This window comes from Mesoplodon densirostris, chromosome 2, assembly GCF_025265405.1.
Source record: "Mesoplodon densirostris isolate mMesDen1 chromosome 2, mMesDen1 primary haplotype, whole genome shotgun sequence".
Classification (NCBI taxonomy): Eukaryota; Metazoa; Chordata; class Mammalia; order Artiodactyla; family Ziphiidae; genus Mesoplodon; species Mesoplodon densirostris.
In genome coordinates, this window is record NC_082662.1 from 81,141,011 (window position 1) to 81,162,365 (window position 21,355).

Here is a 21,355-nt window from a genome sequence, read left to right on the forward strand (position 1 = left end):
GGAAGTTGAAGCTTAGAGAGACATCATTTGCTGTGGGTCACTTAGCTAGTAAATGAATTCAAACACTGTTGTCTCTGAATCCAAAGTCAAGTGGAAGAGGAGTCAGACTAAATCTGAGTGGCCCCAGTGGCAAAGCTAGAACCAGTAGATATATGTTGTACCATAAAGCGAGGTTAATTTCCCAGGTTAATCCAAAAGCACTTTCTTGTAACAAGCACTATTCCTTCCCAAAATAAAGTGCCCTAAACACACACACACACACGCAAAACAGCTTTACTGAGATACAAACAGCTTTACTGAGATATAGTTTATAGTTATATAAACTATAACGTTCACATATTCTAAGTATACAATTCCGAACTGCCTTTAAAGGTAGCAAGTTTCCTCCTGTCATTGGAACTGCCTGAGTAGAAGAGGCTAGAAAATCTCTCAGTCAAGGATATAGTAAGAGGAAAGTCCTGCTTCCATCTCTAGAAAAGTTCGTTTTAAGTAACCTAAAAGTGGTTTCACTACCCCCAGAGTACTGAGCAGCTGTTCACTTAAGTGTTTTAAACTTTGATGGATCCATGGCAATGGAAGGGCCCAGAAGATGCTCCAGTTGTGCTTGTCACCGTAACTTGGGCTGCATGCTAGAATTGCAAGGGAGGTTTAAACACTCCAGATGCAGATATGAGGGCCACACCCTAGGGCCAGCTAAGTCAGCACCTCTGGGGTAGGGCCCAGCATCAGATACCTAGAGGCAACAGTGTTGAAAGCTGCTTTCCTCAGCAGAGAGGCTCAGGAGCTGAGAGGGTCATGAAGGGTCGAAGACCCAAAGCAAGCCCATCCTGCCTGTTGTTGCTTCTCTGCGCCCTAATGGTGAATCAGCCACATCTCAGTCGCTTCTAGTTTGGCCACAGCTGCCGCTGTCCCATGTCTAGCTCTTTCGAGACGTCCAAGGCAGTGTTGGCAGTTTAACCAGAGACAGTTTGTTTCATGACTTTTTAACCAGCGGAACCTGTGTTTGTATCTAATGTCGCGTCCACCAGACATTTCTGCAGAGCTTTAGGATGGAAAGGTCCTTGAGAAAAGAATTAGCGTAAACTCCATCTCCAAATCTGATTGGGGGTCCTGCTTTCAGAACAGTGATTTTACCCATATTTGAAACTTTTTGTGACCTATCGTGCAGGTCACTACATATATGCCCACATCAGAACATCAGTGCTTTCTGTTTTATCTCCAATATGGAGCTTGTTAACTGATTATAATGTGGTCAAGTGAAAATCTAGCCTGGAAGCCAGACGGTATCAAAAACGGGTGGCCTTGGGGAGGCTTAAAACCTCTCTGGGCCTCATTGTCTGTAAAATGAGAGTTGATAGTTCCCGCCTAAACGTCCCTTTAAGAATCCACTTTAAAAATGTGTGTGATCGGGGCTTCCCTGGTGGCGCAGTGGTTGAGAGTCTGCCTGCTAATGCAGGGGACACAGGTTCGAGCCCTGGTCTGGGAGGATCCCACATGCCACGGAGCAACTAGGCCCGTGAGCCATAACTACTGAGCCTGCGCGTCTGGAGCCTGTGCTCCGCAACAAGAGAGGCCGCGATAGTGAGAGGCCCGCGCACCGCGATGAAGAGTGGTCCCCGCTTGCCACAACCAGAGAAAGCCCTCGCACAGAAACGAAGACCCAACACAGCAAAAATAAATAAATTAATTAATTTTTAAAAATGTGTGTGATCATGCCTCACAACTTATTATTTGTTGTGCTCCTGCTGTGTGCCAGGTGCTGTACTAGTCCCTGGGGAAACCGACCTGAGTAACTTGGGTTTTTTTTGTTTTCTTTTTGTCTTGTTTTGTTTTTTGCGGTACACGGGCCTCTCACTGTTGCGTCCTCTCCCGTTGCGGAGCACAGGCTCCGGACGCGCAGGCTCAGCGGCCATGGCTCACAGGCCCAGCCGCTCTGCGGCATGTGGGATCTTCCCAGACCGGGGCACGAACCCGTGTCCCCTGCATCGGCAGGCGGACTCTCAACCACTGCGCCACCAGGGAAGCCCCTGAGTAAGTTTTGATTCCTGCCCCGGAGAACCTTATAGCTTAGTGAAGGAGATAGGCTTAAAACCAGGTGACGGTTAAAAGAGTGTGGAGGGGCAGAAATGCTCAGGATACTCTAGGAGCATCAAGGAAGGATTAGAAGGACTGGGTTATTGATACAGGGATTTCAGGAAAGGCCTCCCACAGGTGCTAACGGAGGACAGAGTGGAGGTTAACAAGGTGAATTGGAGAAAGAGGGAACCTCGTGAGCAAAGGCTTGTAGGTGAGAGCACAGAAAAGGGATGTTGTGATGCTAATGTTGATAGGTGTTTTATTCAGTGCTTGCTTCCTTTCCCTTGGGAGAAGTGACTCGTTATTGAGTAGGGTGCATTGGAGAGGATTCAAAGGAAGAAAGGCAAGAGATACAGGTTAAAATGGTCATCATCTGTTTTCCTCTTCATTTGCCTGATTTTGTGTAGGCATTTGGGATATGGAACGGGAATGAGGTTGAGTGATTTATATACATCACCAAACCCCATGATTAAAAAGAACACTTTTGGGCTTCCCTGGTGGCGCAGTGGTTGAGAGTCTGCCTGCCGATGCAGGGGACACAGGTTCGTGCCCCGGTCCGGGAGGATCCCACATGCCGTGGAGCGGCTGGGCCCGTGAGCCGTGGCCGCTGAGCCTGCGCGTCCGGAGCCTGTGCTCCGCAACGGGAGAGGCCACAAGAGTGAGAGGCCCGCGTACCGCAAAAAAAAAAAGAACACTTTGTCCAGGTCAGGTGTAGTATATGTTGAAGCATGAAAGAATGGAGCCAGGCAGGAGCAGGTAGATGGAGAGGGAAGACTGAAGGAGGCAAAGGCGAGGGGCAAAGATGGGGAGAGCTGGAGACCAGGCAGTGACAGAGTAAGGTTAGGTTTTGATTCCTGCCAGCTTAAACCTAGAGAGAACTTCAGAGATGATCTAAACCCAGCCTTCTCCTTTTACAGGGGTGAAACTAGAACCCATGGATGGTGACTTACCAGAGTCAGAAAAGTCTCCCGCAGAGGACTTTCTCTTATAAAGAAAGCCTTTATAGTTCACGAGGTCTGAATTGGGGACCAGAGATGGTCCGCAGACCAGGCATCCGCGAACCACACAGAGCACTGCGCAGGAGCTTCTCTTGAGCCTCACGGTAATTTCCTGTGTCTGCCCTGATTTCCCTGTCAGCAAAACTGCAGCGGCATCCCTTCAAGACTGTTCTCAAAGTAGTTGTCACAGTTAGTTATGTGTCTTATCCTCACCCTGTATGTTCTCCACAGTTGTGCTCTCTTCAGAGTCAAGAAATCGCAGAAATCAAGAAAGCCAGCTGCCCAGTGGTGATTTTCTTTCATGTACCACAGCCCATGGAGGCAGCACGGGGGCAGGGAATGTAAGGGGTGCATACTTCTTGTGCTGTAGGCTTTCATGCCATGAATTGTCAAGCCTGAGCCTGATCCAGCCAGACTTCCTTCTGGCTGAGAAACAGACTGTCCCCATACATTTCTAGTCCAGTGAATCCTATTAGAAGGCCAAATGGCTTCATCAAAAGCAACGTGGTAACCAGGGGCCTAATCTCTCCTGCCTCTTCTGTTGACTCTGTCAACACATGGTGCTGAGGTAGGAGAGCCTGCAAGGGCTTTTTCATGGCTGCCTGAGTTCTGAGCTGTTTGTCTGAGCCCTGATCCCCCATGCCCTGGGAGTGTAAAGCAGAGGTGTGCTGAGTAGAAAGAGCTCTCAGCAGGTACCACGAGACCCAGGTTTCAGTCCTGGCCTCAAACCAGCAGTTGTGGCCTTGAGTGAGTCACCATCCATGGGTTCTAGTTTCACCCCTGTAAAAGGAGAAGGCTGGGTTTAGATCATCTCTGAAGTTCTCTCTAGGTTTAAGCTGGCAGGAATCAAAGGCCCTAACCTTACTCTGTCACTGCCTGGTCTCCAGCTCTCCCCATCTTTGCCCCTCGCCTTTGCCTCCTTCAGTCTTCCCTCTCCACCTACCTGCCCCTGCCTGGCTCCATTCTTTCATGCCAGCCTCTCCGTACCTAGAGGGAATCCTTTGGTGCCCAAGTAGGACTAGATTTCCAGATAGACTAAGCGTGTGTTTAGGGCACCTGCAACGCAAAGTCACCATGAGAAAATGGTTTCAAGAGAATTTGATATTCACTACTTTAAAAAATATCAAAACAATCATGGAAAAAAAAAACCCACAGACTTTTGCTGGACTTCCTTAGTCTTATTTTAGGGTTTGTTATTTTAATTTAATTTCTGTTTGGAGGAACACTAAAATCTGTTCAGTACTTAGGATTGCTGAAGGCTTCATCTTCTACCTCTAAACTTCTTGGACTCAGCCTTTTCACTAAAGCCTCATAAAGGTAGGGGCAAGTGCGTTCCTTTGCTCTGTGCCCTCTTCTCTGTACTAGCCATGTGTGCTTATTTTAGTACAGTGGCATGTATTTCTATAGCCCTGGCTTACTCAAAGTCTTCCATTTTGTTACGTACTTTCTGGTTAAACATTTCCATGGTGGGTGTTAGGCTCTGGGACAGAGATAGGCCAGGAGAAGAGACACCTAACTATAAGACACACTCATGTCCTCCTCCAAAGTTTCCCATCAAATTGAGGCGTAAGTTATTCTCCAGAATAATTAAATGCCACAAGTGCACGTAAATATTTGAAGGAGTGCTGCGGAAATTCAGAGGCAGAGCGGTTTTTGGAAGATAATCCCTGCCAGAGGGTCCTTGAAGGAAAAGTGGTGGAGAGTTTTTATAATAACAGAATATGCCCATCTGAATGGCCTGTTAACTTTATTTCTAAATTCTGAATCCCATGATGGTGGACTGTTGGCTGCTACCCATTCTCAGAACTGCCCCAAACTAGTTTCTCCCAGACTCAGGCTCTCTGTCTCTGTCCCTCCATATCTCTTCTGCCCTGGCTTTGGTCCTTTGGACCTGTCCCTTCAGATAAACTGCTGTAGCCGCTGAGAAGAATAGCCAAGCTGAGTCCCCTGGGCCCACAGAATGATAGGTCTTTTTCCTGGTAGACTCTGTGTGGTTGCTTAGGGGAACATTTGGCTTTTGCACAGACCCTGAGTGGTCCCCAGTCCCTTATTTTCACCACAGTCTGGTTAAGCCCATGTCATCGTTACTGTCATTATCAAGTTAAACGTATTCAGTGATTGTGTGCCAGGCACTGTGCTCAGTGCAGCACATGTGTGGATTCATTAAATCCTCATCACAGCCTCTGAGATGAGTGCTATTTTTTTCTGTCTTACTGATGTGGAAAGGAAGGGATGTTAAGTAACGCACCTGAAGGGCCACATAGCTGATGGCAGAGCCAGGATTCTTACTCTAGCAATGTGATTCCCGAGCCCCTGCTCTAAACCATTACATTGTACTATGTGTTCAGAGGAAGAGGAGCTGGGCGGTGTGGTGGGCTTGGGACAGCGCGGACAAAATAGGGAGAACTCATTCTGAGTTTCTTTCCATCAAGATGCAAGTTGTTTGAATTGTTAAACAAGAAGAAATGCCAGAAAGTGCTGCTTCTTAAATATATTAGATGATATCTTTTATCCGTAATGCCATCTTTTTGATTCTGCTCATCGCTTTTTTTTTCACTCAGTATTTGATCAAAATAAAAGTTGTTTGATATGGATGCCTTTTCAGTGAGGTACACAGTATCACATTGCCGAGTGTAATTTCCACTTGGGTGACACTGTTCTCACCAGTGAGAGAAATGGCATCATTAGCCAAAAAGGGTGGTGTTAGGTGTCTTAACCTCTCTCACTGAACAAGCAAGCACAGTTACGTACATTGAGATGTGTCTTTTCAGGATTCTGGCATTGTTCATTGGTTTGTTTTCAGAAGGAGGGTTTCCTCCAGAAAGTTAAACATTATTTCCTCTGCTTCTTTATCACATTGATTTTGGGGAGTGTTTGCTGATGTTCCTAAGTGTGGTTATACCCGTGCTTCATGAAAAGGTGTCACTTATTTTACTTCCCTTGGATGGAGTTCTTAAGACTAATTTGATGCCTTGAGTTGAGCCCAGAAACTTTATATTTAGCTTTGAATTGATTTCTTCCAAAACATCAGTACGTGTACTTTTAAGATTCTCCTGATAATTCTGGTATCTAACAACCACTTGTCACTTTATTTAATGGTTCTAGTGGTTTGGGGCATCCAATTATTCATTGTTTTCACCCCTAAGAATAATGATCATTATGGAATTCCCAGTTTAGCTTGAGACCACCCAACTTCCCCCTACTCAGGACTCAAGACTTGCTGTTACTCCAGGGACAAACCAGAGAAGGCAGAGTCTAAAGAATTAAAGTGAGGAGGCGGGATGAAAACTTAATAGTAGAGATATCTTTCTGAGCACTCTGGAAAGATCTCTCTACCTTGCACCCCCTTACTTCCATCAAAGCCAAAGGCCTTTCACCCTTAGCTGGGCTCCTTCAGGAGTCCCCATCCTCAGCTGTGCATTGTGGCTGTAAAGGAACATCTGACCACTTGGAAATTCAGGAAAGTTGGACCGTCAGCTTCTCTTTGGAGTTAATGGAGCAGTATAGTTTACCGGATGTGAAACTGTTTTTAGAGATGTCAGCTGCCCCGGGGGCTGGTTCCTGGGCTGTGTCTTTGTGGGTCCGGCCCAGGGGAAGGAAGGAAGGAAGGAAGGAAATAAAAAAGAAATGAATTCACTCACTTTTCCTCCTTAAAAGGACTCTGCAGGGATACAAAAGGGGAATCTGAACTTGGTAAGGTAGCTTGCTCTTCTGTCTGCTCCAGGTTACTTTTTTGTTTTTGCTGGCGTGCTCTGCCTGGATCTGTTTACCACTCCTGCAGCGCCCCCATCCCAGTTCTAATCAAGACTGCATGGAGGGCTTCCCTGGTGGCGCAGTGGTTGAGAGTCCGCCTGCCGATGCAGGGGACACGGGTTCGTGCCCCGGTCCAGGAAGATCCCACATGCCGCGGAGCGGCTGGGCCCGTGAGCCATGGCTGCTGAGCCTGCGCGTCCGGAGCCTGTGCTCCACAACGGGAGAGGCCACAACAGTGAGAGGCCCGCGTGCCGCAAAAAAAAAAAAAAAAAGACTGCATGTAAAGCACTTATATTCTTTCATCACAAGACCTAGGTTTGAGTCCTAGTGCCACCACTGTTAATTGGCCGAGTAATATTGGGCAAGGAGTTGAACCTCTTGAACACAATTTTCTCCCCTATTTGAGGTTGATAATAACACTTATTCACAGGGTAGCCTCAGGATGAATTAAAATGATGACACATGTTAAAGTCACTTTGTTAGCTGTTCGGTATCCTTGCTGTTAATGTTTCCTACCCATGGCTGGCTTTTTCAGATGCAGACAAATGCTAGCTACATGAATTTTTACATGGAAACACTTCATTTTGGAGGTTTAAAATAACCCTTTTATAAAGATTGATAGTGTAAAATATCTGGCTGTAAAAATGGGGAAGAACTTGTGAAGACGTTTCACGGTGCCCTTCAGGTTTGTTTCAGCATATGCAAAGAAATCATCCTAAGGGTTAAGTTTTCACCTGTGTCATTTGGCTTGCAAAACATTTGGAAAAAACTTTCCAGGTGGTTAACGCTTCTCATAGGTCAGAAACCTATTTCCATGTGCTAAGTCATCAGTAATATTTTGGGTGTGATTGTTTCTCTTTTGAATATATTTTAGATGAATTGTTTCCCTCTAAGAATTCACATAGAAATTGGATAGCATGTTTTAGACTGCCCTCCCCAGCATTTGGTAGGATGGGGTGTGGTCACGTACCCCAAACAAATAAGACCCACAAACAAATAAGACCAAACAGATTATTTAGTTTCCTTCCTACCGCATTTTTTGCACGTATAGCTTCAATAAATAGTTGCTAAAAACTGTAAGATATACAAGACAAGGAGATCCACCCACTCTTGAGATTTGAGGAGGCCCATAGATAACCCTTCCTCCAAGCTTGAATCAAAAAGCAGTGGAGAGAGATAAAGGAGTCAGGCGGAGGGACAGCAAAATACCATCTTTATTACTGAAAATGCTTTTGGGAGAACGTGGCTTTGGGTCTGCAGCCAAGCAGGCCTTCTGAAATTTCATCCTTGAATTAGATAGATTTACCCACTCTTTCCCTGGTACGGCAGGACAACAGAAGTTGGCAACCAGCAGGGAAAACAACCTAATCCCCAGTAGGAGAAAAGTCCAGCATTCACCATTTTTGCAGGCAGGCAGATCCCAAAGAGAGGAAGGAGGAGGTGGAGAGAGAGCGGCCAGGTCTGTTATCGAGGGAAATTCTCTGCAGGTGATAGGTGGAGAAAAGTAAATAAAAGTCTTCTCATAACACCTGCAGTGGGGTCTTCAAAGGTTGATTGGTCCTGGCCCTTCTCTCCAGGGACACTCAGTAAGAAGGGGAGGTATGGCATCTGTCCAGCTGTGACTGAACCCGAGATCAATCTGCTTTGCCTTTCTTCACTGCTCTTGCTAAAGCTTTAAATGTGGAGTCGGAGCACTTTTTTTTTTTTCTTTTTTTGCGGTACGCGGGCCTCTCACTGCTGTGGCCTCTCCCGTTGCGGAGCACAGGCTCCAGACGCGCAGGCTCAGCGGCCATTGGCTCACATGCCTAGCCGCTCTGCGGCATGTGGGATCCTCCCGGACCGGGGCATGAACCCGCGTCCCCTGCATCGGCAGGCGGACTCTCAACCACTGCGCCACCAGGGAAGCCCTAGGAACACATTTTATGTGACTGCCACACTTTTCCCTGGCGTTGTAACTGGCCCCCTTCCAACGTCTGAGACTTCTTTCAAGTGCCACTTTAGGCTTTAAAAAAATTAATCCTTATTTGACTAAAAAATGATGAGAGGAACAGTTCCTTTTCGTAAAGTGTCGAACAGTACTGCCTTCCAAACAGCTGGTGGTGTATATAACTTAGCCCAAAGGTGAATTTTACCCTAAATAGAAGCAGGATGAAGAGTATACATTGCATGGTGACACTGGGCTCAAACAGAAGCAAGTGCATTGCAGCTGCTGAAGAACAGAAAAAAGAAGTCACTATCATCACTGAAGGGAATTCATTATTATTATTATTATTATTATTTATTATTATTACCATGATTAATTTCCTAGTTTTGAAATTGAATTTGTAGTACTGAATTGAATAGAACCCCACAATCACACCCAGGTTTTCTTTTCTGCTTTCCCCAACTTCTGTGCCCTTTTTAAAGAACAGAGTTTTACAGAATTTAAGGTAGACCAGGATTTTTTTGCTGGTGTCCTCAGCCAAACCCCGCTGTCAACCAGAACCTGGGGCTGGCTTTCTGCGGAAAAACCTGCCCGTGGATTGCGCCCAGCTGTGGTAGCCACTCCGTGATGTTCTCAGATGGGCTCTGGAGTAAGACCAATCCATGTGTGAGCATTTGTAGTAGCCACTGGATAAGAACCAGAATAATGACTCCAGAAAGCAAGGGTCACGGCTCTAACCTGCTGAGTCATCTCGGCTCAGCCTGGCTGGCAAGGGCTCCGCAGCTTCACTGGTTTGCTTTACTGCTCATTGCATTCCAGCCTGCCAAGGACTCTTTTGCAGATCAGTGGGGGCTCCTGTAGAAAGGGTAGGTCCGGGTGGAGCGGAAGAATCTGAATTTATAATATGTGCTCCAGCTCATCTTGATTCAGGTGTTACTTTAGAAGAAACACAAAAGAGTAGGTAACTCCAGCTCCTCCATATAAACCTGTCAGCATTTACTCATGCAGAGAGGCTACTGTGATTGGTCACATTCAGAACACAAAGGGTCCCAGGGGGCTTCTTGGCCACCATTCAGGTACTAGACTTCCTGTGTTCCACTGAGCCTTTATGCACAAGTGCCAGCAGCCTTCACTCCCATGTGTCCTAATCGTCCAGGATGTGCATGAATAAGAAAAACAAATACCAAAGAACAGACAAGTACTACGTGAAATTTTGTCTGGGAACTTGAAGGCTAAACACTCTCAGGCCAAAAAATACATTATCTTTACTTCTTTTCTTTGCCCTGCCCTGGCCTGATGTAGCCTCACTCTTAACTTACACCACCCCATGAAAAAATTGTATTAACCTTTCCTAAACTTTTTTCTTTTGCTTATCTTCAAGTATTTTAGTCTTTTCCACCTCTGAATCAGTCTTTCCCCTTTTGAGATCCCTTTTTCCCCCAAAGAGCTGAATCATTAAAAATAAGCATGATACAGATTCATACCCCTAACATGGAAGAGGAAAAATGGCAAAGCCCTGCAAAGCAGTCACAAAGTGTTAAAGCATCGAAGATCTTAGACTTCTTAAACTCCAAGAGAATGTTTTTTCCTGTAGAGCTCAAAGTTATGAGTTAAAATACACTAAACTTGTATTATTATTCATCATCACATGCAATTGCCCTGTTTCTAAACTGCAGATGCTTTACGGGAGGGAACTTTGGTGTATCTTCAGGATGTGGTCTAGGTGTAAACAAAGTACCCAATGACAACTTGATAGGGTGGTTCAAAGAATTTATTCTAAAAACATTTGCTACATATCTTTTGTATATCAGGCAATTAGGATCTAACTGTTAAATGACACATATAGAAAGATCAGTAAGACACAGTCTCTCCTCTGGAGTAACTTGCAGTCTGCTGGGTAAACAAATAATGATATCCTAATGATTACCCGAACAACAGCAAATAAGGTAGCATGGGGACTCAGCTACTCTGAGTAGCTTACTCAGCCTTGGCGTACTGGGTGGGAGGCAAATGGCTTTCATTGAAGGATGTAATTGAGTTTGGATTTTTTTTTTTTTTTTTTTTCTTTTTGCGGTATGTGGGCCTCTCACTGTTGTGGCCTCTCCCGTTGCGGAGCACAGGCTCCGGATGCGCAGGCCCAGCGGCCATGGCTCACGGGCCCAGCCGCTCCGCGGCATATGGGATCCTCCCAGACCGGGGCACGAACCCGTATCCCCTGCATCGGCAGGCGGACTCTCAACCACTGCGCCACCAGGGAGGCCCTTGAGTTTGGATTTTAAGTGTGAACTGAATCTTAGAATTTTACATCAGGGAGGAAGAGACAATCTAACGCAGTCTTTCATTTTACCGATAAGGAACTGGAGACCTAGAGATTTTAATTGCCATTGCTAGGATACAATAGCTAGTCAATGTCAGACAAGAGTTCCACTGGAACTTTACTATTTCTTCTAGAAATAGAATTTGAGGTACCCAAAGAAATAATTGTTTGGGGAAAATGGGATCGACTTTGAGTATAATTTCTCCTGGAACAACCTGTTGTTTTTAGTCACATTTATCGTAAAGCTGTCTTAAAAGGATTGATTAACTGTTTGTATGAGACTAAAGTAACAGCTCTCCTGGTACATGGACTAGCTACATTATTTTAATACTTTATTACAAAAACAATAAAAGGCAGGGCAGTCTGGAAACTTGCTAATTGGAATAGTTCGTGGCCCCCAGGTAATCTTGGAGCTATAAATCATTGCACCAGATATCCAGAAACTTAATAAATGGCACAAATTTCTTGAACGTTGAAGCCTATCTTAAAAAAAAAACACTTCTATAAAATTATTAAAGTATCACTATACTTTTTGTTTTTAATTAATTCTAGGATTATAAGGATTCGTTAGATGAGAGAGAGTGGCCTTTTGGCCTTTGGGGTGCCTAAAATTTCTGTTTCTGTAAAGTTTATTTCTAAATTTTTGACCGTATGTCCAGAAAGCACTTATAAGTTTATTTTTCATATCATTTGCATTCCTGATTAGTAGAATTAAATAGACTAATACCCTCATCAAGAATCATTTGAATGCCTTCCTTCCTTATATTTTTCTAAAATGATTACCTGGACAACCTGCGAAACAGTGTGTTTGTGTTTAGTTTTGCCTCCTGGTCTGTCAGTTTTTAACTCTGTGACTTTATGAACTTTATGAGGATGTTACCTAACATTTCTCAACTTTTTTTTTTTTTTTTGCGGTACACGAGCCTCTCACTGTTGTGGCCTCTCCCGTTGTGGAGCACAGGCTCCGGACGCACAGGCTCCGGACGCGCAGGCTCAGCGGCCATGGCCCACGGGCCCAGCCGCTCAGCGGCATGTGGGATCCTCCCAGACCGGGGCACGAATCCGTGTCCCCTGCATCGGCAGGCGGACTCTCAACCACTGCGCCATCAGGGAAGACCCTCGGCTTTGTTTTTTTTAGCCTGTAAAATTAGGGAAATAATTTGCCTCAAGGAGTTGTATTAATTAAATGAAATAGTTTTTGTAAAACCCCTCCCCCAGTGTGCCTGACACATACTTAAATCTCAGTAAAGTATAGCTTGGATTACTTTGCTTCATGTCCTGTGAATATGTTATAACAGAGCAAACCTGTTTTGTATAGAGAAAAACTATCCTATGCTTTTCAGAACATCGTAAGGACATGATAAATATACTGCCTCTCTTTATTCTTTTGGGGTTCTGGTGAACATTTTTTGCAGCAGCCAGTTTTAATGATTAATTTTAAGGCCTGAACCCAAGCATTATTGACTAAGATAAAAACCACAAGCCTCAAGAGTCAGTAAGTATTGATGTTGGTTGAGAGCCAATGGATGAATGATGTTTAATATATTAAATATTAAAGGCAGAATCTTTTGGTTTGGTGAGTGTTGCTCATGCTGCCAATGAAAACATCCAGTTTGATTTACAGAAGTTTAATTTTCCCTGGATAAAATCCATTTCACCTGACAGTTACTATATAATAATTCTAAAATACTGTTAACAACCCAAATAATTTCCTAAAATTCTGTGGGACTTCAATGAGAAAAAAATAACTTTGTTATTTAAATGCTTATATTTTTCAGTGGGTGGCTAAGTTTGCATCTTTAATATTACCTTGATTGCTGAGAATTTTAAAGTACTATAAATTATATTTTAAATATAAAACTAAAACAATAGAAAAAATTTTTGTAGAAACATGGGCTTCCCTCCTCCTTTATTTCTGCTTTTCTGTAATTTCCAAAATATCATTCAAAATCATACTTAGTATGTTGCATTCTCCAGAATTCTGCCTACGTGTGTTTCTGAAGCAGACAACCTACATTTCATCATTGATTCATTGAATTTTCCGTACAGTTCTAAAAAAATGAAAATTGTGGATTGAAATCAAATTGGAAGCTTTCAGGCTTAAGAGAGTATTTTTAGAGGAGCAATTCAAAAATGCTAATTAATACACTTCGGCAAATCACAACAGCAGCTAACTCAAGTAGCCCTTATTTTGTGCCAAGTACTGTTCTAAGTACTTGTGTATATTAACTCATATAATCTTCACAACAGTGAGGAGGCTGGTGACATCATCACTGTTATCATTGCCATCATCAGTGTCGTCACCATCATCAACCATCTTCATCACCACTGTCATCATCACCATCACCACCATCATCACCATCACCACCATCATCACTGTCACCATCACCATCACCATCATCATCACCATCACCGTCACCATCACCATCATCATCACCATCAGCACCACCATCATTACCATCACCATCACCATTACCATCACCATCACCATCATCATCACCATCATCATTATTTTTCTTCTCCCTTTTCCTCCTCCTCCCAGCACACTACTCCTACCACCACTTCCATTTCATCGTTGAGAAAACTGAAGCAAACTGAAATCAAGTAACTTACCTAGTAGCACAGCTAATAACTAGTAAAGTCAAGAGTTTAACCCAGGCAGTCTGGCTCTAGGATCTAGTTTCGTAATTACTACACATAGGGCTAACCATAGACACAGCTCCCACAAGCTTCCACAGACTTATAAGTATGATTTGTGTTTGGGTAATATTCTGAAAAATTTTATTTTTCAGCATTTTCTAGAATACAGTTATTGAGCACTTAAGCCACCTAAATTATTATTATTATTATTTTTTTTCACGGTACGCGGGCCTCTCACTGCTGCGGCCTCTCCCGCCGCGGAGCACAGGCTCCGGACGCGCAGGCTCAGCGGCCATGGCTCACGGGCCCAGCCGCTCCACGGCATGTGGGATCCTCCCGGACTGGGGCACGAACCCGTGTCCCCTGCATCGGCAGGCGGACTCTCAACCACTGCACCACCAGGGAAGCCCCACCTAAATTATTTTCACTGATGTGTGGGCTCTGAGCGGATGTGTAAGAGGAGTTGTGCTGTATATTAATGGTGCTTACAATCTCTCTAAGCCTAGTTTTCTCAGAGTTTTAGCCACAATAGGGACATTGATAAATATGTCGTCTGATTTCCTTCTTTTCCCAATTTACAAATGAGAGGAATTCTTCCATGAGTCCCCCAGACAAAGTTAGTCATTTCCTGCTTTTTGATCCCGAGGCACTTTGTTCATACTCTATATTTTAAGTAAGTACTGTTTTGTAGTTAATCTGTTTATATGTCACTTCTTTCCATCCCCCACCCTTGCCTCCAAGTGGGTTCTTCAGTTGCTGGAACAAGGTCTAATTTGTTTTTGTCTCCCACGAGTCTGGTGACAAATGGATGAATCATGTTGCCTGGAGAGGTTAAGGGACTTGCCCAGAGTAGCCGACCTGAAATGTGAACGGGCTTTCGTGACTCCTCGTCTAGTACTTACCACTCATGTGCTGCCAGAAATGTTTTCAGATGATTTGGATGCTCGCTTATGGAGCTAGGACACAGTTTTCCTATTGTGTTTCTCTAGACTAGCTCTTTTTTTTTTTTTTGCAGTACGCGGGCCTCTCACTGTTGTGGCCTCTCCCGTTGCGGAGCACAGGCTCCGGACGCACAGGCTCAGCGGCCATGGCTCACGGGCCCAGCCACTCAGCGGCATGTGGGATTTTCCCGGACCGGGGTACGAACCCGTGTCCCCTGCATCGGCAAGAGGACTCCCAACCACTGCGCCACCAGGGAAGCCCAAGACTAGCTCATTTTTAAAACAATATTGATAGTGTTGACGAGGATGCCTCCACTGCCGCCTTTATCTCCATGTATCATTTTGAGGATGAAACGAAACTATAACATTTGTGAAAGCTTTCGAACTGGTAGAACCCCTCCTGCAAGGATGTACATTGCTGTTCCTCTAGTCTGTTATTATGTATGTGTGATTTACAAAGTATTTTCACACTCATAGTCTCCCTTACTGTTCATCCCACCCCTGTGAAGTAGGTGGAGTCTCATTGCCATTTCACACGTGAGAGAATGAGGCTGAGAGAGACTAAGTCCTTCAGCTACAATCACAAGTGGCTGGAGGAAGCCCGAACCCAGCCACTATGTTGCTCTTTCCAACATAGCCCCTGGCCCAAGGCTCAGAGCCGCTCAGTGTGGTGGTGTCCCCCCAAAGCCTCTGGGAGTGAGCCTAGGAGAGATGAGAGCTAGGTTCTTCTAGGATCAGGATAGTTATCTATGTGTGTTTACGTTCCAGTCACATTTTTTATCTTCTCAAAATGTAGGGCCTGGGCACAGAAAGCTTTATAAGATACAGTGAGCAGGGCGATTTTGAAGTGGCCAGCCAGCCCTGGAGCAAGCCGCCGCAACGTGGGGACCGTGTGGGTCCAGCAGAAGGAGGCTAACCCCGCCATCGCTTTAGTCTCAAGGGGGAGTTCCTTACTACCACTCTCAGGAAATGAAGGATGATAAATCCAGCTGCTGCTTCCTGTTTCTATAATTCTGAGATTTATTGTTTTTAACGGGTAGAAAGCTTTATTTTTAAACCAGTGGAAAATACCCTCAACCTGTTCCTTGCTAGTATTTCCTTAAAAACTAGATGTACTCACTTGGGCTTTAAAGGGTGTGTGTGTGTGTGTGTGTGTGTGTGTGTTGTGTGTGTATATCTTGTCTGTGTGTGTGTGTGCCTGAAATTCCCATGATGCTGCCTGAGCTGGCTCACTCTCTGTTTTTCAACAACAGAAAGAAAACCAATTAACGCAGATTTTACTGGGCAGGAACCTCTGTGAGATTGATGACAGTCATTTAGAGGAGGCCTGTAATTTATATCAGTGGTATTACTATCATGCTTGTGCAATTCAGGTCTGGTTTTTCTTCTGCTTGTTGTTATATTATTAGTGAATAAAGACCTGAGTCATTTAAGAAACACACTACCTCCTCACATGCCATAGTTCATGGAAAGTCGCCATTAGGTATAGGTTACCAGGCTGAAACTTGGTGGATTTGATTGTGTAACCAATGACTCCGTAACTAAAATTAATAGGTAGAAATATTTTCTCTAATGTCAATTTTTTTATTGCCTAATTTAAGAGAAAGAGAATGTGTATAGGAGCGTCAGTGGGGCATCATTTCAGAAGCACTAAAGGAAATTTATTCAGCAAAGTAGAATTTTAAGAATGTAGGGAATATAGCCAGTCCCCTTACTGAGTAAGAATATTACCTCTGATTTAAGCCCTTGGCCCCCTCCTTTAATAGTCCTGAAATCATAGCTATGGCAGTACTCTGTTCACAATGGGTAATTAGTACATGTTGCATTTAGGAACTGGCTGGCCAAATGACTTCTTTACACTTTTATAATTACAGTTACAGTTTCTATTAAATGAATTCAGAATAAAAAGGAAATCTTCATGACTTAAATTTAAAGACAAGCTTATATGGGATATTTGGTCTGACTTTGTTATCATCTTCTTCTGAAGATAAGTAAAATTGTGAGAAGATAAGTAAAATTGTGAGACTCTAACACTTATTAGAGGCCCATTCTAGTATAATTGGTGCTATGGAAATCTCCAGTTCTAATCTCAGCTATGCCGTTTCCTTGTTGCAATGGTTTCTTGGCCCAAAAAATGAAGTTGACACTATTTCTTTGTCTCTCAGTAGTTTGTAAGGATCAGATTAGTTGGAATCCATGCAAGTGCTTTTAAAAACTGAAGTGATGATAAAGACATTAGGTAATACTCTTATTAAATGGCACTCGGGCTGTAAATTGTAATTTCACATTTCAGACTTTGCTCCTTGGGTCGTGAGGCAGGTTTTGAACACCAGGGTTTTGTCTCCTTCCCTTAAGAGTTCCTTCTAATAACTTGTGAATTGGTGGGGGGTGGGATTTAATTTAATTTGAGCTAATCTCGAATTTAAAATAAGCTGAAGGGGGCAGTTACAGGCTTGGTAGGGGCAGTCAGATCTGGGTTTGAATCCTGGTTGACAGTATTTTAGCTGCATGTTCTTGGTCAAACTCAAACTTCCTAAACCTCAGTTTTTCTCTCAGTAAAACTAGAACAGTAATACTACTGCTCAGGGAGGATGTGACAATTTTTTTTTTTTTTTTCCGGTACGCGGGCCTCTCACTGTTGCCTCCCGTTGCGGAGCACAGGCTCCGGACGCGCAGGCTCAGCGGCCATGGCTCATGGGCCCAGCCGCTCCGCGCCATGTGGGATCCTCCTGGACCGGGGCACGAACCCGTTTCCCCTGCATCGGCAGGCGGACTCTCAACCACTGCGCCACCAGGGAAGCCCGTATGTGACAATTTAATGAGCTTGAGTGTGTGAATGTTTGGTCACTCAGTAGGGGTGGTGTTCTTGTCTCCTCCTGTATGTTTGCAGAAGTCTCAGTGTTGCGTGGTGAGATGCAGCCTGAGTTTGCCACCCAAAGATGGTCTCCCCACCTCGTCTTTTCCCCCGCATACTGCGGCCAGGGAAAGGAGAAGAAAATGAAGCTGCTTTAGGTCACTGACACTCTCCTTAGGAATAGTAAATATTTCTTTTCCCACCTTCTTCCTTTCAGTGTAATCTGACTTGAGTTCTTTCAATGCTTGACCTTCAAAGGGAGTTTCAGTGGGTGAGAAAGCCTGACACTGTTTGGAATCCTTGAACGTATACAGAGCTACTCAGTTATATGTCCATGGGCTGTGTTTTCTTTTCAGAGTTATATGAGTTTTGGAATTATTTTTGTAAGGCACCTTTTTTTTTTTTCCTTTAGACTTTCCCTGAAAAGGACCTTTTAAAGTTTTACGACCGGCTAAATAATATGGTGGTTAGCAAGGTTAATGTTTACCAGCTCGCTGAAGGGAAAAGCAAGCAATATATATCCAGACTTTGTTTAAGAATTTCCATAGAATTATGAATTCTTTAATCTTGATACCTTTATGTAGTCATAACAGCATACCTACTTGGGTGAGAGCTCCCAGTAGAAATGTGTTTACCGTGTATGGTTTAACTTTATGCTCGAAATGAGAAACAGACATATGAAAACATCTCTGTACTTTCTCACTCTGTTATTTTTAACTTCTAACTCCCTGCTCCTTTTCATCCTAAAAAATACACCCTACCATCAAACCTGCCTCCTCTTCTAGCTGTTTTCCCAGCCTTTTGTTTTTCTCCCCAGCCAATTTCCGAGAAGCGAATGTTCCCTTTCCCACTTACTGCTTGCCCACGGTGGGCCTGACTTCTTCATGGAGAGAGCTTGGGCCAAATTCTCAGGGGACTCTCAGCTGCCAGATCCAGCAGTCACTTTCTTTACTTCTTAACTTCCTTGACTAGCTTGTGATAAGTGATACTGCCTTCCAGTCTCTTCTTGAAGTGTTTGCCTCCTTTGGCTTCCAGGACAGAGTTCTCTTCTTCCTTCTCTGACCCTTTCTTCTCCCTCTCCTTTGCTGAATCCTTTTCTTCTACCTGTTCCCTAAATGTTAGTCATCTCCAGGATTCTTTGACCTTTTTCTCTATGTGGACTCTCCTAGGGTAGTCTCACTCTCCATATATACTGATTAGTCATAAAATGTAATTCCATCCCAGGTCCTTCTCAGTAGTCCTGAGATGCAGGTCTGCTGACTACTAGACATCTCTACTTAAACTTATTATACCAATTCTAGTTCTTCACGCTGAAAAATTGCATTTACCTGGAAATCATCTTGACTAGTAAAACTTTCTCATTTCCCTTCCTCCAGTCTTTCCTCCCTCTGGTCCCCCTTGCATACTCTGGATAGATTTCTTTCTAAACTGGAGTGCTGATCTCATTGCTCGCTTTGTTCAGACCCTTCAGGGGTTCCTTATTGTCTCTTTCTAATTTGGATCTGCCAGGGTTGCACATTCCCTGAGCCCTACTCCTGCAGAATCCCCCACCCTTTTGTGTTCTGGGAAACCACAAAGGAGTACTTACGAGTGAGTCTATCCAAACCTTTCTATTTGTAGATGCTTTTGTTGAAGAGGCATTTTTTAGTAATTTGAAATTTATTAATTGTGGTACCTGCTAAATCGCTCTGTCAGAGACCTCTAGTAGAATGGTTTAAATAAGATAGATATTTCCTTCTCATATAACAGCCCAGGTGTGAGCAGCCAAGGGCTGGCAGGACAGCTAAGCCATGAGCACATGTTTTCTGAGGTTGTGCCTGCTTCCCTATTTTCTAGCCAGCAGGAAAAGGGGAAAAGGAAGGCCAAGTCCAGGAGCCTTGTCTATGTGGAGGTTACCAGGAAGTGAACAGTCACTTCTTCTCACAGCCTGTTTGCCCAGCTTAGTCACATGGCCATCGCTGGTTGCAAATGAGGCTCCGAGATGTTATCTCTAGTTGACCACAGTGCACCCAGATAAACTGACTGTCTGTTACCAAAAAGTAGAAAGGGAGGATGGTTTCTGGAAGATACTTAGTTGTCTTTATCACGGAAAGAAAGAACTATGTTGATTAAAAAGTCAAACTGGGGCTTCCCTGGTGGCGCAGTGGTTGAGAGTCTGCCTGCCGATGCAGGGGACACGGGTTCGTGCCCCGGTCCGGGAAGATCCCACATGCCGTGGAGCGGCTGGGCCCGTGAGCCATGGCCGCTGGGCCTGCGCGTCCGGAGCCTGTGCTCCGCAACGGGAGAGGCCACAACAGTGAGATGCCCACGTACCGCAAAAAAAAAAAAAGTCAAACTGGCAGAAAATGAGTGATTTTTTTGAAAAATTCATCTGGACCTACTCTGGAAGGTTTCGGCAGTTGCAATATGTAAGTTATAGGATTCATTCAACACCTTCTACTGTTTTTCCTTCCCCTTCCAAAAAAAACAATGTTATTCAGGGTTAAGAATATATGAACATGGGCTTCCCTGGTGGTGCAGTGGTTGAGAGTCCGCCTGCCGATGCAGGGGACATGGGTTCGTGCCCCGGTCCGGGAAGATCCCACATGCCACGGAGCGGCTGGGCCCGTGAGCCATGGCCGCTGAGCCTGCGCGTCCGGAGCCTGTGCTCCGCAACGGGAGAGGCCACAACAGTGAGAGGCCCGTGTACCAAAAAAAAAAAAAAAAAAAAAAAAAAAATATATATATATATATATATATATATATATATATATATATATATGAACAAAAAGGGCAGTTTGTAGCTCTTATCCTCAACTAATGCATCTGTGGTAAAAATTGGTGGCACCTGATACATGAGCATATATACAGAGTAATGCTCATAGCGTGGAATTTCCCTCTACACTCCCCATTTATATTTTCACATTTAGTACAACTTTCGGTAGCATTTTATCACCATCTTCAGAACATTTTCTGAAAGGTAGTGTTGACATATTCTATCTCAGTGGTTTTATCATTCATCCTGCCATCTTGTATTCTTCACTCTACGATGTGTAAGTAAACGTCACCTATCAATGTGTTGCATATTGGATCAGTTTCTCAGCTGGTGTGGCTTGGCACACAGGTAACAGCATAAGTACCTGTTTGCTGAAATACAAATCCTCTTAGCCCACAATGCAGAGCACTCCATCTGGGAGCAGCTTCAGCATTTTTCCACTTTGTACAGTACAAATACTATCATTTTCTACAATATCCCATTGGGGAAGAGTGTAAGAAATGCTGTTTAGATGGTTTGTGTCTATTTCTTTTCCTTTTTTTTTTCAATTCTAGATTTCTTACTAGAAAGTAGTTGTAATATGTAATATGCTACCATGATAAAAGGTCAGTCTTCATTCGTAAAGTAGTAAATACTATCATGAGACATCAACTACTTTCAATTGACTATAGTGTGAAATAGCAAAGTTAGGATGTATCTACAGATTATTTGTCTAAAAAAGATCTAGACTTGTTTATACATGCCTTACATAATGGCATCAGATATCTAGCCCATGTGGCCCATACTTAGGGTGACAACAACTCCTGGTTTTCCTGCGCGAGTCCTAGTTATACCATAGCCTGGCATCTCACCTTGTTTAGCATTTGTCACTATCAAGAGTTTTCCAGTTCAGAAGGTGAATTATATGTTTACTTATGTTGCATATAGCTGGTCTCAGCTATCACAGTTTTCTTGACAGTCAGATACTTACTTTGATGTCATTTTTAGGGCTGTTTACCCTAAATAATTCTGGGCAGAATGGTGTAGTGGTTCATGCTTCATCTTTTCCAGAATACCTAAGGTAGGCAGGGGCAGATCTTTAAGCTCTGGGAACGCAA

The 21,355-nt window shown here is 44.0% G+C and overlaps 1 protein-coding gene across 8 annotated transcripts in view; it reads left to right on the top strand.

Annotated features, from left to right (window-relative positions):
- The window catches only part of LRRC8D (leucine rich repeat containing 8 VRAC subunit D), a 112,458-nt gene that overhangs the window by 75,418 nt on the left and 15,685 nt on the right, over window positions 1-21,355 (top strand). The window contains exon 3 of one of the 8 annotated variants that reach the window (XM_060090083.1): window positions 2,994-3,178. The exons of the other annotated variants lie outside the window; for them this stretch is intronic. The gene's annotated coding sequence lies outside the window, so the exon portion shown is untranslated. The remainder of the gene's footprint in view (window positions 1-2,993; window positions 3,179-21,355) is intronic. 8 annotated transcript variants of the gene reach the window in all.